Below are 17,303 nucleotides of genomic sequence, written 5' to 3' on the forward strand. Positions count from 1 at the left end.
AATAGTATCTTCAAGAGTGACCTACCATTATGTATTAAGCGTAGGGTGTTCAACCAATGTGTGCTACCCGTGCTCACGTATGGCCACGAGACGTGGACCCCCAACACGAGAGATGTCCAAAGGCTAAGAGTCACACAGCGAGGCATAGAGAGGTGTATGTTGGGCATCACGCGAAAAGACCGTAAGAGAAACGAATGGGTTAGGAAGCAGACAGGAGTACGCGATGTAATAGGTGTTGCCAAACAGCTGAAATGGAGATGGGCGGGGTACATTGCTCACCAAAAAGACGGCCGCTGGACAAATGCCGTCATTCAGTGGTACCCAAGGGGCATGAAATGGCCACAGGGCCGCCCTAAAAGCCGCTGGATTGACGAACTGGTAAAGTTCGGCGGAAATACGTGGCAGCGAATGACACAGGACCGAGAGAGTTGGAAAAAGCTTGGGGAGGCCTTCATCCACCAGTGGATTGACCCCGGCTGATGATTATGATAACAAATATTATCCTCGCAAGGGAGTTCTTGTAGTTTTGATATTGGTATCATAGTAATTAATTGAAATAACTATTCAATTTTCATTTTGTAGAATTTAATATACACTATTTTATTAATATTATACTATTGGAAAAATACTGTTGTAGTAGATAATCTTAAGTATATTTTCAATTTTCATAATCGATGTGAAATAGGGGACGTTCTGGAGTTTTATAAAACTTTGTTTTTCTCGCGATGATCGATCAATTTGTTATTACATTAATGTCCTTTGGGATCAGCGACCTTATGGATTTAATAAATTTTCATAATATGATTAAAAAGTGTTCAAATTATTTATTTCCGGTTAAAAACGCGGTGGTAATGAGTGTAATGAGCTAAAAAGGCCTTTATTGGGGAGAAAGTCGTCTTCAGCTAGTAGCGATGATTTCAAATATTGTTATTTTTGCGATATTAGGAATAATCTTCAAAGTATGATTTAGCTATGTAAAATAATTACTAAATTTTAAAATTAAAATCAATAGGTATACCTCTGACACTTTTGAATATGTTGGCTTCAAAGTCGGTTGCCTGTGGATTACAAAAAACCGGGAATTTTTTGAATGAATATTTAATAATAAATTATAAAAAAAATAATCGCAAATTAAAATATTAAATAGTTTATTTAAATTTGTCGAAATATGATATTATGATAAGTCGCAAAAATGATTGATATAACCGACTTTGGAACCAATTTCAAGTTGAATTTTTATTTTACCAATGACTGGCTAGATTTTATATTTAATGAATTATAAGCTCGGCGAAATAACTCAATTACATTAATAAGTTTCTTTCGTAAATATTTTTATATAAAGTATTCAAAATAAATAAACAAAAATAACTAACATGTCGACAGCAACCGCAAAGGAGAAGAGAAGTGACACCAGTCGACAGTGTGACAGTATTTGACACTATTAATAATTAGGTATTGTAACTTAACGTAACACCCCGTTTACACGTGCATGGATTTACTGTTGACAGTTAGTATTATCGCGGCCATAATAAGAAAATGTATGGGTAAACACATATTGTCATGCAGTTGCAAGCTTGCATGCATGAATTAAAAAAGTTTGAAACCTTCTGAATGTTCATGCGACAGTAGAGATTTTTTCGATCTGCGCCTGCGCAGTAGAACTATAGTGGCGAACCTGCCGGCAAAAAATGAGCTATACTCATTTGTCAAATAGTACCATAAAATGACAACATCGCGTCTTGCTTACTCTTGAAGATTAGAGAGACAGTCAGCACTTTTACGTATAAACAGTTATTGTTACGTTAGTTTAAAATACGCACTATTGCTGCCAGTAAATCCATGCACTCGAACAGGCGCTATTAAAAATACTTAACAATTTTGATCACTATTTAATTGGATGAAATCAAAATCCAGTCACGATTTTTATCACAGTCGGGAATAATATTGATATAATTTAAAAACAAAGAGTAACTAAACTCGTAGAGCGATGAAAATATTTTCCTTTTAATTAATTTCGTAAAGCTTCTGAATACGTAATTCATTAAACCGAAATATTGAACTTTGTCTCTCATGAAATTTCCAGCTTAGAAAATTTATTTTTATAATAATTATACGTGACACGGCCCTTTCCGTGTTATAAATTACAACGAATAAATTTATCACGGCATTAACGGGTGATACATTGTACAATTTATAATGTGACGCGAGGAGGATTTAATTATAATATAGACAGAGGATTATTATATTAAAGTCACCATATACAGATCACTTGTTAATTTATTGATAGCTGCATAAAGTACATAACGTTATAGCGCCTGTTGTATACGTGCATGGACTTAAAAGTCATATGTAACATAATTGTCTAGTTGTTATGCTAATCAGAACTTATCGGTCCTTTTGCAATCCTTTAAGGGGGAGAGGCATGCCAGCAGAAAACCTAGCGGGAAAAAAAGAAGCTTGCAATTTGAGTTTTTTTTTTAATAATTTACAATTTAAACTGTTTTACTTAATATATGTGTATCTGAAAATATTTTTAACATGAAAACACACAAAAAGATTTTTAATTTAAAGATAAACTTACAATTGTAAAAAAGTGTAATAAAATGTAAATTTGTTGCAGGGTCACATCTTATTATTACATTATATTTTATGGTCAGTTTTCAATTTCAAGTTTTCAATTTTTCGTCGTTTAGATTTTTGACTAATTCATCGTCTTAATATTTTTTATATTTATTTTAAAAAACATCGACTTTTATAAAAATATAAATGTGTATAACTTGAAATCCTTTGTATTTATATATTATTTATAAGTTTGTCTTTAAATTAAAAAAAAATCTTTTTATTGTTTTCAGATACTTATAATATTAATAATTAATACAGTTGAAATTGTAAATTATCAAAAAAAAAAGTCTCAAATTGCAAGCTTCGATTTTTTTCCGCTAGGTTTTCTGCTGGCGTGCCACTCCCCCTTAAGGACGTCAATCTTTTAGTCATCAAATTCTTTTAAGAAGCAGCTAAAAAGGAAAAAAATGTCCTGATAGTAACCGGTCCCCGATGTACCACAAGTAGTAAAAGTTTGTTTTTAACATCCACATTCAAATTTATTAGTTGAAATAATAGTGTTTAAAATATCAATCAAGTATTAATTTCTATAAATGATATTAACTTGATTGTCTATTTGTTTGTATACCTAACATACCTAGTACCGTATAATATATTTAAACTACGGTTAAGTATTTTATTTAGTAACGATTATGATTAGTTTCGTGCGGATATACGAATATAACTTCTATTTAAACGGACATAGTCGATCTTGATCATTATCAAATTAATTTAAACTATATTAAGTAATACATACTGTCTTTGAGTAAACATACCTATTTATAATTGAAATAGCATTTAAAATTTATCAAAAATATTGTCAAGTAAGGGTTATACCTATAATTTATTAAAACTGTATGATTCTTTAAAGTAAAGAACAATTGTATTTATTATGAAATTCTAATAAATACGATTAGAATAATATTTATAATATTAATACTATCGACCGAGGGAACTTGATGGAATTTTGATTTAAATTCTAATGGATTTAAGTTTTGTACTATTACATTTGAGTCTTGTACTATTCCATTTAAGAGACTCAAATGGAATAGTACAAAACATAAATCTATTAGAATACTATTTGTTTGATTTCCTCATGTTTTTGTCAACCTACTTCAAATTATTACTTTTATTAGGCAATACTAAAGACACCATAAAGACTTTATTTCATTACGAAATAATATTATAATAACATGATATTATAGAAACTAACAACTTCTATTTAGTTAGCATAATGATTTATTACTTTTTATGAAACAACATTCTATAACACAATGTTAATAATTTAGATTTGAATGTTTTTTTTCTGACCAAATTTTATGCACATTTTTGAAAAATTGTTTTGTACCACTCAAATAATCATTAATCTTCATCAAAGACAATATGGCCAACTTGTTGAAGAATAAAAAAAAATGAATGTAACAATATTTTTTCTTTGATTCGGAAAATGAATGAAGGATTTTCTTTTTTGTTTTTGGGTGATTAAAAATTTAAGCTAATTTAATAAAATGTAGGTAGATTTTTAATGTAGTATTTATCGCGATTGATATAGCCACGTCTTGTAAGGAAAACAAAATCATTCTCAATAATTAGAGATGGTCAATTTGTATGAGTTAATCCTACGATGGCAGCGACGTGGATCCCAGGTTCGAATCCTGGGTATGGCAAGTACACATATTGTTTTTCAATTTGTATACGAGTCAGAGTATGGACCTAGGTTGAGCAAGTGGCTGACATCCATTTCTCGTAAAAACAAAATCTGTTAATACAAACCTCTACTTCGTGGAGGCCCATACAATCCTATTAGGATCGGACATGGTCGAAAGAAGATAAGAAAATTAGTATGAAACAAAGTTATTTATCGATTACATTTCATAACCCGCATACGGAATGCCTTATGCATATAAATAAGAGTCGCAAATTTAAATAATTTTAATGTTGTTTATATTTAAGCTGACGTTGTATTATATACTTATAAATAACTATGAAGCATAATTTTAAATAATAAAATATAATACTCTGAGAAATCAAGCTTTGTAAAATGGATATCTTTGAAATCACTCATTGAACGTAACATTTACCTACTTGTAAATACACAAATATTTTGTATGTATGTATCTACATTTTTAAGTTTAAAAAATAATTTAGTATATCCCAACAATGCTAAAAAAATACGTTATCTAGTAGTAGTATTTATTTGAGCTGATAATATATAATGTATCAGCTATATTATTATTTATATAGTATGTGTATCTCATAATTGAATTAACCAATAAATTAATTCATTGCATTAAAGACTTATTTTCTATTAATCTATCCATTATCTAAATCACAAAAATTAAAAATACAAAAATGTACATACAAATACTATGACTCTCATTCTGTCAGTGTATCTTGTGGTTTGTTTCTCTGCTAATATATTATATTAATATTTTGCTACTAGTGACATCTGTTAGTAACAAAATTTAATTAACTGTATACAGATACTAATATTATTTTTAGGTATGTATATACCCCGCGTACAGGATAAAAGTACAGCATTTTCCTGTTCGTTATTCAAGGGAAAATGAACGGTAATACAATAACAAAGAAAAATACCACATTTTTCACATCAGATTGGGCACAAGTATAGCTCCTCCAAAGAGTTTCAGGGGGCAGTCAACAGAATGAAGATTCTCATGATCTCAGGTAGAGGATCACTCGAGAAGAAGAATCATAATACAATTATAATACGTTAGTAAATCAATATATTGATATAATATGAGAGAAAATATTTAAATGTGTAATTTAAAATATATTTTTTAATATTCTGAAAAATCTTCAGATTAGCAATAATTAGTCTGAATAATATTCACAAATAGATTCGTAGCTTAATTGGTAACGATCTTAGTCCGGAAAGTGAACGACGCAAGTTCGAATCGTACTTAGTACAATTTTATAATAAATATATACAAATATAAAAATATATATTTTCAATAAAAAGGCATTCCACTTAAATCTTGAATAACCGAACTAATGAATCATAGTTGATTTTTAATCTAGGTTCTATTACATACTGGTAGATTTAATATTGCTAGACCAACTAAAGAATAGTTCAATAGTAAGCCTCAATAATACCCATTAGGGTCTAAAATTTTCCAGATAATCCGTTTATCGACAAAAACAGAACTTCAGACCGCCCAACTACGTAGCGCCAGATAATCTTTATACACGAGGCGAAAGTTTAGACAAACATTACCTCAATCAAGCCAAACAGAGAGGGTGTGAAAAATTCTTCAAATTTTACCACAGACCTCAGCCACTCACCACAAATTGAAGAGCTTTAAATATCAGCGATCGAAAACTTAAAAATGCATAACACATTACAATGTATTCTCTATCTAGCGATTAATGTTGGGAGTAACATGTTTAGCAAAAACTGCAATTTAACCCATAGCTTACGGGCCGCACAAAATTGTGTTTTTGCTAATTACTTTTCAAATGCAAATTAACACGTTAATTACAAAATTAATTAAAAGGGCCCGTAAGCATTGTGTTACATTTGGTAGAGGAAGGAGAAATTCTTGTGGTATTGCGGCTACGACAAAATTACTTCGCATTGGTGTTAGTGTTATTTCATCATCATCAGCCGGGGTCAATCCACTGCTGGATGAAGGCCTCCCCAAGCTTTCTCCAACTCTCTCAGTCCTGTGTCGTTCGCTGCCACGTATTTCCGCCGAACTTTACCAGTTCGTCAATCCAGCGGCTTTTAGGGCGACCCTGTGGCCGTTTCGTACCCCTTGGGTACCATTGGATGACGGCATTTGTCCAGCGGCCGTCCTTTCAGCGAGCAATGTGCCGTCTATTACATCGCGTACTTTTGTCTGCTTCCTAACCCATTCGTTTCTCTTACGGTCCTTTCGCGTGATGCCCAAAATGCACCTCTCCATGCCTCGCTGTGTGACTCTTAGCCTTTGGACATCTCTCGTATTGAGGGTCCACGTCTCGCAGCCATACGTGAGCACGGGTAGTGTTATTTAAAAGTAACTATACCCACAGTGGCGAAGGGTGAAGGTAGGCTGTTAAGATCCGCCATAAATAGAGCACACTAAACTTTGTCAGTCATACGTATTTGTTTTCATTGAAATAAGACTTTAATTTACAGATGTCTTGGTCAGTTTTTAAAATTCAATTAAACCCCACGAAAATCAAGCCATAATAGAGAAGAGTCAAAAAATACTTATAATAAATAATAAAATTATGCAATGACATCATACATAACTTTGGATATTTTACAGATAGCATAATATTTTTTATCGATTAGAGTTTATTTTAGGCAGGGCTTAATGAATTTAAAAAAGTTAACCAACAATATTTGTAATAATATGTATTTTTAATCCAACGAAAACAAATAAGTATGAATGAAAAAAGTGCACAATTTTATCATATCACCCAAAATATACCAAAACTATTATATTTTGGTTTAACCATGGTTTAATTGATTTATTAAAACTAACCAATACTATCTGTAAATTGTTGCCTTAGTTCAATACAAAAAATACGTGTGACTGACAAAGTTTAATGCGCACTTTTTATAGCGGATCTTAACAGCTTACCTTCACCCTTCACTACTGCAGTACCCCGACACCCTAGAGTCGCCTGCTTAACTTTCATTTTAAATAATCAATACGCATCTAAGAGCGTTAAAATATTTTTAATAATGTAATAAGTTAAAAAATTCAAACAGTTCAAAGAAAATTACTCAAGTATTATATAAAATATGCGACTTTTGGATGTCCAATTTTATATTCAGTCGTATTTTATAAATATTTTTATCATTGAAGTGTAGTTTAATAGGTTTTTTTAGAAGGTAATAAAACAATATTTGAAATATTCATAGTTTTATCTAAAAAAATATTGGTTTTTTATTTACAGTACAAATCGAGTTTTGGTTACGCATAAGAGATTTATATATTGGCCACTCAACCATCACGGGTGCAGACTTTTAAATTTCGTTTAAAATTTAAAAAATAACCAAATCCCGGCTTTGCCTGCTTAGAACAGTGATTCTGAACATTTTATGTTTTTTTGGAACCCTTGAATAAGTTTGTAAATATTTGGATACCACATAAGCTATAGAGAGAACAATTTTATACGTGTACAGCAGTATAATACAATGATAATTTTCGTGGAGTTATCATACACGATAAAAATATATTAACAAACCCATTCAATCTCTTAGTATCACAGGTGGAAAAAGGTTCATCTTACCGGAATCAATCGTCATTGTATTATTATTTAATTTTTATTACTGTTACTTTTTTAGAATATACTACCCTTAGTTAGTGATACATGATCTGGCTACCCGCATAGAATGTCACTGCCGAAGAAGTAAATACAAATTTATTTGTAGAGTATTAATTATTAATTATAACATATAAAAAAGGTTTAAATTTTTACGTTTTTCGCAAGCTTTTGAGAATTCTTACGGAGCTTTACTTAACACGGGTACGACTAATAGAATTCCACGACTTTAAAACTGGCTTACAACGACAGCAATGTTTCTAGTAATTACCTATAATAAATGATAATAACAATAGGTACATGAATAAAGTAAATGCAGATATGCCACTGTTGAGCCATAAAAATAACATCGATTAATATAGCGCTAGCTTATTTTTAACAGCGGAAGAGTTTATTTTTGATTATTAGTTATCTTAGTATTGAACATGCATAACTTGAAAACATCTCAGATATTATGTACCTGCTAGAAAAAAATTGATAAGCATTTTCATGTAGGACCTACTAGTTTAAATTTTCGTAATTAGATATGAGGGCTCGTACCATAATTGGTTAAGGCTATACCTCAGTTCAGGCATGGTCTAAAAATATCGTAGCTAGGCGATGCGCGGATTGCGGGTCGCGGGTGCAAATGACGCATGCCGAACGAAATATAATTTGTCACATAAATCCAACATGCGTCCATTTAATGTTCTGTTTGTTGTTCTATTTGAAACAATAATAATATATTCATTGACATGTTTTCTTTTTCAAGTAAATGGGTAACGTTTTTAGTCATCTTTACACGATTTAAGAATTAATACCCCCGTCGCCATCACGAAACAAATTTACGTATTCACACCTCGACGTTCGCTCTCCGAATGCCAGCGAGTTCAAAATTTCGTCGCGCCTATAGTTGAAAATTATTTGCCGTTTCACTGATGTATCGTCTTAATGCATAGTTGGTGCGATACCAGTAAATCCCGTTGAGCATCGTATATTTTTTTCAAATATGATTTTTTCTAGTGGGTATATTTTCTCATGTGTTTTCAAGTTATGTAAGTTCAATATATGGAATGTTACATTCTCAAATCGTTGAATAAAATAAATGGATATCCCGTCCCGTATAATACTGGCAGTATAATAAAGTTCTATCACGTAAAAACCAATAATTCAATTAATTGTTATTATTTATAACTAAAAATCTGAAATGGAAAATTGAAGCTCATAGTATATCCCGAATAAAAATCTCTACATCTTATTATTTTATTAACCTTTTCGCAAGTAAAATGTTTGCCATCCTTGACTAAGACTACAGACGCACGTCAGATCAATCCCTTGTCATTACTGACAGTCAGCTAACCTTGTGTGTGTGTTTTCCAGTAGCGGTCACTCACTCTCTGGAGTAGGGGGGCTTTCTTCTGCCCCCTCGAGTGCGCCGAGGCCCCTCCGGGCCGCCGCCTTTGGTCTCGGCAGATCTGGATTTTCTGAAACAGGTTAACGTGATAATGTTAAAAAAATGTAGTTACAATAACATTATAGTATGAACTTCTTAATTAATTGTTTTTATTGTAATTTTTGGGAGGGATTTTGATTTTTTAGCATTGCATACAAAATAATGACTAGTTGTTGATAAAAAAGGTTATCCTATGAAATTCATAAAAATAATACAAAATGCTATGAGAATTCATTTAAAAAACATGCAAAAAACATAAAATTGTCCTTAATATTACATGCCTATGAACTATAAAAATTGAAATTTTGATTTTTTAAACATTGTTAATTTTTCAAATTCATCTATGATTTTTGCAATTCATTAAATAGTATTACACACTTTTTATATATATTGTGTTGTGGTTTATTGTATAAAAATATGTTAGCGTTTTCAATTTCATACTTAAGCAAGATGGTATTTTCATTTTATCGTGGTCTTGGTAAATTAATCTCACCACCCGTATTGTATTTATAAAGCTTATGAGAAATGAATCTATAATGAAGCAGTACAATGTTGCAGTTATTTTAATCATTAGCCTTAATGTCTACAGATTCATTTTTGTATATAAAACCTCAATTTGCATATAACTTCAAACTATTTGGTGATTACCTACTTATATAATATTATTATATGGAGAAGTTATTTAGTGGCTAAAATAAAATGATATTATATAGAACTTTACATATTTTAGGTATTGAACAAAAAATAAACATATTATTATGTACCTAAGTAATTAAAAGTTTATTATAACTCATGGTGTACATTGAACGTAGTTATGCAGAATGCAGCCAGTCCACAATAATGTCGAGCTGAGATAATGGCACTTTAGCAACAACATGATGATGTAAAATGGAAAATGTAAAATTGTAAATAGTATTTTATTTCAAGAATATTTTTTTGCGGCTTGGCTATTTTCAGCAGAACGTAAAAAAACCTTCTCGCATCTGATCTATATCATATCTCATTTTTTTTATTTTTTGTAAACTGGCTACTTTCTGCATAACTATGTCCAATTATTGTAATATGTATTATCTAGCATCATTCTATCAATTGCAAAAAGTGACTGTTAGAAGGAGGTAAGTACGCGATAGGTAAATAAAAAAAATAATACACACTTTGAGAGTCATAGTACGGGATATAAGTTGTTAAGTTAAACTGGTAATATTATATTAATTTTAATTAATAGTTAAATTACTATCTATTGTGATTACCCATATTGAAAAATAAAATACGAGCGATACACGATGACAGAAATGACAGAATTATGTGACTGAATTACCAATAATATTATTTTAAACGTTCTCTTATTATTAAATATGTGATATAGCTATCTTCAATGAATCATTGATAGTGCTAAGTACTTCGCTTTATTAATACTTTGGACGCGGAAGACGCACCCGGCGCGTAATGACCAGGCGGCCGATCGATGTAATTAACGTGCATTTTAAAGGTGCTAATTAATAAATCATTATCTACTCAGCAGCGAATTAGTTTAGAAATATTCGATAAACTATAAAGTGATTGATTATCTAACTAAGCCACTAAAATAGTGCACTGTTTAGATATAAGTCCGCTAGATGGTGTCACATACTTTTATATAAAGTGTTATTTTATTGAAATAATTTCAAAAAGCTCAATCACCGATATATTATATTATAATCTATATATAAATCTGCTATAATATAGACATAGGACAGCATGAATATGAAGGGGTGGACAAGTTCACGTAACTCGGATCCAGCCTAAAAACCCAAAATAAGACAGCAGAGGAGATAAAAATCCGCCTTATCTCCAGGAATAAATGCTGGCATGCCTGCAAGTGACTGGTGGGGTCGAAAATTCTAGGCCGAAGAAGTAAACTTCTAATTTATAAAATAATTATAAGGCCAGTGGTCACTTATGGCTGTGAGACTTGGTGCTTAACTTAAAACGAGGAAAACAAATTAGCTGTCTTCGAGCGCAAAATACTCCGCAAAATCTTTGGACCCACGTTGGAAAATGGGAACTACAGAATAAAAATGAACCACGAGTTGGAAGAGCTGATTGAACAGCAAACAATCATAAGATACTGTAAGTCCCAAAGACTACGATGGGCGGGACATGTGGAGAGAATGCCTAAAGTTAGAGCGCCAAGGATCATGACAAAGTGGGTACACCAACGGAAGAGACCCAGAGGCCGTCCAAGAAGGAGATGGGCTGACGCCGTAGAAGTGGACTGGCTTCATATAGGAAGACCCGGTAACTGGAGAAGTGTGGCGAGAGACAGGAGTGATTGGAGAGCGGTTGTGGAGGAGGCCAAATCCCACCCCGGGATGTAGCGCCGTGGAAGAAGAAGATATAAATCAGCTCATTTATAGTGTAAATACATAAATAATATTATTATACTACATACATAATCGTAATTCAAAGTACATAAGTGTTTCCCACTTAAAAAAATAGTGTTCAGTTTTTTGAAATGCCTACTTTAAGTGTTATAAGTCTGTTTCATAATAATCTAATGTAGTAATATTTTATCCATTTAATTAAGTTGTCAAACATGATGAATGTGATTCAATTTCTAGATTGTAAAAAAAATATATATTTACCATCGTTGACAATGATTAATTAGTGACATAAGAAAACTTAATAACACGAAAATAAAATATTATATTGCAAGATATTCGGAGATGAATTCAGGATATTATATTATGTACAATACGAGAAGTTCGAAGTTTAGTCTCAGTGGGAATACTCAGTTTTATTTAAAATAATACGAGTATATTGTTTTATATTATGCCACTGTGATATCGCGATTTTATAAACCATGTATTTATTTTATTTGAGTAATAATAATAATTGTTGAAGTTTTATTTGAGTAATGACCAAAAGTATGTTATGTGGAAATAACAAAAAATACTGCATTTTGAGAGTCCTTTATGTTTAGTAAATATAATGAAACTAATTACTAGATTAATGAGGAAGTATACGATAATAAAATGTATATATTTTGACAAATACCAACTGTTTGATTATTCTTTTCCATTTTCATTATTATTAGACGTGATTTAAAAGCCACGTCGAATGATACATTTTTTTTTCGACCATGTCCAATCCTCATAGGATCATATGGGCCTCCATAGAGTAGAGGATTGTATTAACAGATTTTGTTTTTTTTTTTTACGTGAAATGGATGTCAGCCATTTGCTCAACCTATTAGGTCCATACCCTGACTCACACACAAATTGCAAAACAATATGCGTACTTGCCAGATCCAGGATTTGACCCTAGGACCCACGGCGTTATAATCCAACGCTTAAGCCGCGCGGCCACCGTGGGGGTATGCAAATGATATAAAAAATTTAAAACGTATTTAATATTATAATATAGCTATTTTTTATTAACTTAGAAATCAGATCGATTCGACTTTGTTATAACAATCTAATCGAACAATTTATTATTTCATTGGATTCGAAATTGCTGCATCGTTGAATGATATATCACGACTTTTGTTGTGTTTTTTTTCGTTCAACAGCGATTGATTTTTCATCACATTTCTAATACGTGTGATTAGAGATATAATAAAAAAAATGGAGAAACCTGACTATAAACCTCTAAAATTGTACTAAATTTACTTTAATAAACAATACATAATATACATAATTGTCTTAAATTACTTTTGATAACACAGAATTGAGATGTGTCTGTTCGCAGCTAAACCGAAATGATTACAAGGGTTCAGATACAGCACGCAGGCAATACGCCAATTTCAATACATATCTAATCGACAAAAATGTTGCGTTCCATACAAAGCGTGGCCACTCGATGTTAAACGGATAATCGGTCTCCGAATTTATCCAAAGAAAAGAGTTCATCTCTGATACGCAATAGCAAGTAACGAGTTTTGATAGATGGCTAGTTTATATTATATATTATTTGATTACACGATGTTTGAGAATTAACTTGGTATAACATTATTGTTCAGTGATGTAGATACCTAATACTAGTGATATTAACACGGAAGATGGGTACCTCATCTATTTATTTTTGTTATTATATGTATTTATATCTTTAGAACTCGTTTTGTATGGGGTTAAGGTGATGATTCATATCAGTATGTTTGTCCAAGAATGATAATGACGCTATCGTACATCTTTTTAAAGTCATTTGTTAAAGGCAAATTTTCATCTTTGAAATATTACAGTTAACTTTGCAAGTGAATGGACATATTAATGTACCCTTAAAGAGTCGTGGTCAAAAATGCCATGCTTTTCAATCTGAACTGTTTATCCATCGATCAATTTTCTAAAAACATGTTAAAATTTAAGAGAAGCTTTTAAAAGCTTTTACAGTGTATTTGAAAGTGCTCTAATCGCTCAGTCACAAGAAACTTAACGAAACAAACCTAAAGTTATGCATGAAGCTTTAAACTTCTAAATGTAGGAAAATTAAGCTTTCAATCTTATTAGTGAATAATATTATGTAGAAAGCTCATCTTAATAGGACGTACGAAAACAACATAAACGTACTAATAAAAAAAGTGTTTGTCTTTCTGTTTATTTTATTTTAACTTAAAAACTACGGGACCAATAAGGATGAGCAATTTCACAGAGCTTAGACTGTAGTATTGATGGGTATTTAATTTAAAATATACTTTCATCAAAATTATCAAAATACGAGTTGAGGTGTAGGTAAATAATTAATAAGAGGTACTGCATCAGTATATTTCTTCATTGTTTATCATATTTGTCTATATTTTCATTCTTAATTACCGGCAGTCACGTGAGAAATATGACAATCCAATAATTGGCTGCCACGATGAAATTTTTTGGGCATCCAATTGAAACATATACAGTTAAATTTTGAATTAATATTATACACAATAAAGAAATGAAAATACAATTAATATAAAATTCTACAGGTTTTTAAAAAGGTTTGTCAATAGCTATTTCGGTTGTAACACCATTATCAAGACTATTCAGATAGGCCGTTTGCCTTTGCTTAAATACTATAAGTATAGATAGAGACAGAATACATTTTCTTATTCGTTCAAACAATATTATGACTTTGTATACTTATTAGTAATTGTAATATTATTAATACTTTGAAAACCCTAAGTGGGTTTTTAATGGATATCAAAATTTTACAAAATTTATCAAAAGTACAGTGTTTGAGTGCTTTGGTTATTTATTGACATTATTAATCAATTAAAATATTATTAGTATAATTGTCTTAATTGTGTGCTTAAATTATATTTAATAGTAGCGACGAATGCAATAATTGATTTTACAATCGAATGCATTAATATAATTTACATTGAAAATCAACCAAATCACAATATGATAGTTATAGAAAATTGGAATACTGGCTCAATCTAGGATTTTAATAGTCGTCAAATTGCAAAATATTAATTTTATATCGGATAAGTATTTAGCATCCTAAAATACAGAATGTTGAAACAGCTAAAAATTAATCCAATTAGACAATAAATATAAATTAATTTAAACTTTGGACGCCATCTTGGTTCACCTGTCATCTAGTTTTAATTTCAAAATTGGAACTGCACAGTCTTTACTTCAAATTTTGGCCTTAATATAAATGATAATGACAAATCTGACATGATCTTTGATTATGGAGAAGGACAATGAAGAACACTGGAAGTTACTTTCGACATTATTTAATTCGTATAATAATGATCTCATTTCGTCTTAGATAATATTATTATAAAAACGTTAAGTTGTAGGTAACAATATATTTTTAGGGTTAAATTACTTGTTGGAGTAAATTTTCTACTCGTAATTTGTAGTTTTTGGTGTGTTATGGTAGGTTATGCCGTACTTTATTAGCTGAATTAAGTGTTTAAATATGTATAAAAATATTAAAACAAAATTAACGCAAAAGAAAATAAAATATAAATATTATATAAATTAAATAATATACAACCTTCAGATAAATGGATCATATTATTAGCACAGGATTCCCGATAATCTCGGACTAGCTATTTTTACCCTATCACGCACCAAAACTGGAGCACTAGGCAAGTATATACAAGGTCATATCACTTCCTTCAGTTTATTGTCATATTCCACGCTTTTTGCATTACGAGACACACAGCGCGTAGATAATTGTGTAGCGCCACATAAGGCTGAAATAGGTTCAGCCCAGTATCTAAAAGACTTATTTTTATTGGACGATGTAGAACGTAGTACCAGTATTAATAGACAGAATTATATTGAATAGAATTATATTTAATAGAATTATATTTAATAGTATGATAATATTTTCCTGGCACTACTAACTGCCCAGGATAGATCTTGGCGACTTCAAGCAGATATTTCCATTTTACCCGATCTTTCGCTCTCCTTTTAGAGTCGATTACATCTAGCGCTCGTCAATTGTAAGGGGTCTAAAATAGGTTAGTGTCTTAAAGTATGACATACTCTATGCTATTTATAGTTAGTTTAGTATAACCCCTCATACAATGTTTCCTATTTTCACCTTTACGTCGTTAACCATGGACACATGAGCAATCGCACTTATGATAGACAAACCAGTGTATGCGATTACAGCCGAAAATCCTAAAAAGGCAATCCTTGTACAAAATAATAATATATTTATAGAAAAGAAAATATTGTGGACGTAACAAATCTAAATTCAAGGCAACATGAGATTTACATTATAACAAACATTACCCTCACAAGAGAGAAGAAGAGAATATATAAAATAATAATAATAATAAATAAAAATTAAAACATACTTATGTAAGTACAATTAATTCACATCATATAAGTTAGATCGAGAAAAATAGAAAGTCTTGGTCGCTCAAAGGATAGCGAAATTTAAATGTGGTCACGATCCTCAGCCATGAGTGCACGACCAAGAAGAAGATGTAAGTACAATTAATTTATATAGAGAAAAATAAAATTTCGAATACAAAATACATAGCACGCCACCGAAAATGTTTACGTCTTTGGGGAGCGCATTGACTAGTCTTGCACCCCTCGCTAATGGTGCCTGATAGGCTTAACACGAGGAAACGGTTCCGATCCAGAATAAATCATGGTTGCGACCATGTAGGTAATTGACAGGCGCATGTAAATTCAAATTCATTAGGACACCAGGATTAGAAACCATCCCTCGCGATAACAGGCAAAAGTGTTTCAAGATCAGAAGAGACCAACGGGATTCAAAAGAGTGAAAAGTAAGCATACCCTGTCTAAAGGCAGTCGGAAAATAATCATTTCACGAATTATCGAATGAAGACATCGAAGAAATTTCTTCTGGACGCGTTCTAAAATAAGCTTATAGGAAACCTTATAAGGACACCAGATAATTGACCCTTATTTAAGAATGCTACGCACTAATGAGAGTAGGACATTAATTGGATTCTTGAATGGTTTGAATTTTCACAATTGAAGCGCCTAGTTTCAAAAGCCATAAAACGATTTTAGGTAGTTCTGAGAAAAACGAGAAAAACTATTTTAGGTAGTTTTGAAAAAATGAGAGAAAATCATATCTATTAAATCTGTTGACCTTATGTATTTATTTTTTAATTCGTTACATTCTAAGAAGTATTTTGGCTTTATATTTTAGGGGTATTTGAAAAGCATACCCAACCATTTTAGCAGGTTTTGAAATTTACCCTAATTTTTGATCATACGTATTGACGGTTTTTGACGTTTATTAAAGTTCAATCTTTAGCCATCGTATAGGTAACAAAAATATCTATCTAAATGCATATATAACTCAAAAATTTTCAAAAACCGTTTTAGGGGATTTTGAAACTAGGCGCTTCAGTCATGGATGAATCCTAGAAGTTTACTTGCATGTAGAACTGTAGAAGTTATATGCGAGTAAAAAGATTATAAAGAATCAAAAATTATCCCAAGATTATAAAGGAATAATCTGTGGAACACATAATTTATAACATCATTTTGTAACCATGTATTTTTGGTGTTTAAGCAGTGGGGTT

The 17,303-nt window shown here is 31.2% G+C and overlaps 1 protein-coding gene across 4 annotated transcripts in view; it reads right to left on the minus strand.

Moving 5' to 3' along the window:
- The window catches only part of tn (tripartite motif containing protein thin), a 201,398-nt gene that overhangs the window by 123,566 nt on the left and 60,529 nt on the right, over positions 1-17,303 (minus strand). For all 4 annotated transcript variants that reach the window (XM_085944165.1, XM_085944162.1, XM_085944164.1 and 1 more), the window contains exon 4: positions 9,224-9,347. The gene's annotated coding sequence lies outside the window, so the exon portion shown is untranslated. The remainder of the gene's footprint in view (positions 1-9,223; positions 9,348-17,303) is intronic.

The sequence above is a fragment of the Rhyacophila brunnea genome, unplaced genomic scaffold, assembly GCF_057557595.1.
Source record: "Rhyacophila brunnea isolate RB1 unplaced genomic scaffold, BYU_Rbru_1.0 scaffold_17, whole genome shotgun sequence".
Lineage (NCBI taxonomy): Eukaryota > Metazoa > Arthropoda > Insecta > Trichoptera > Rhyacophilidae > Rhyacophila > Rhyacophila brunnea.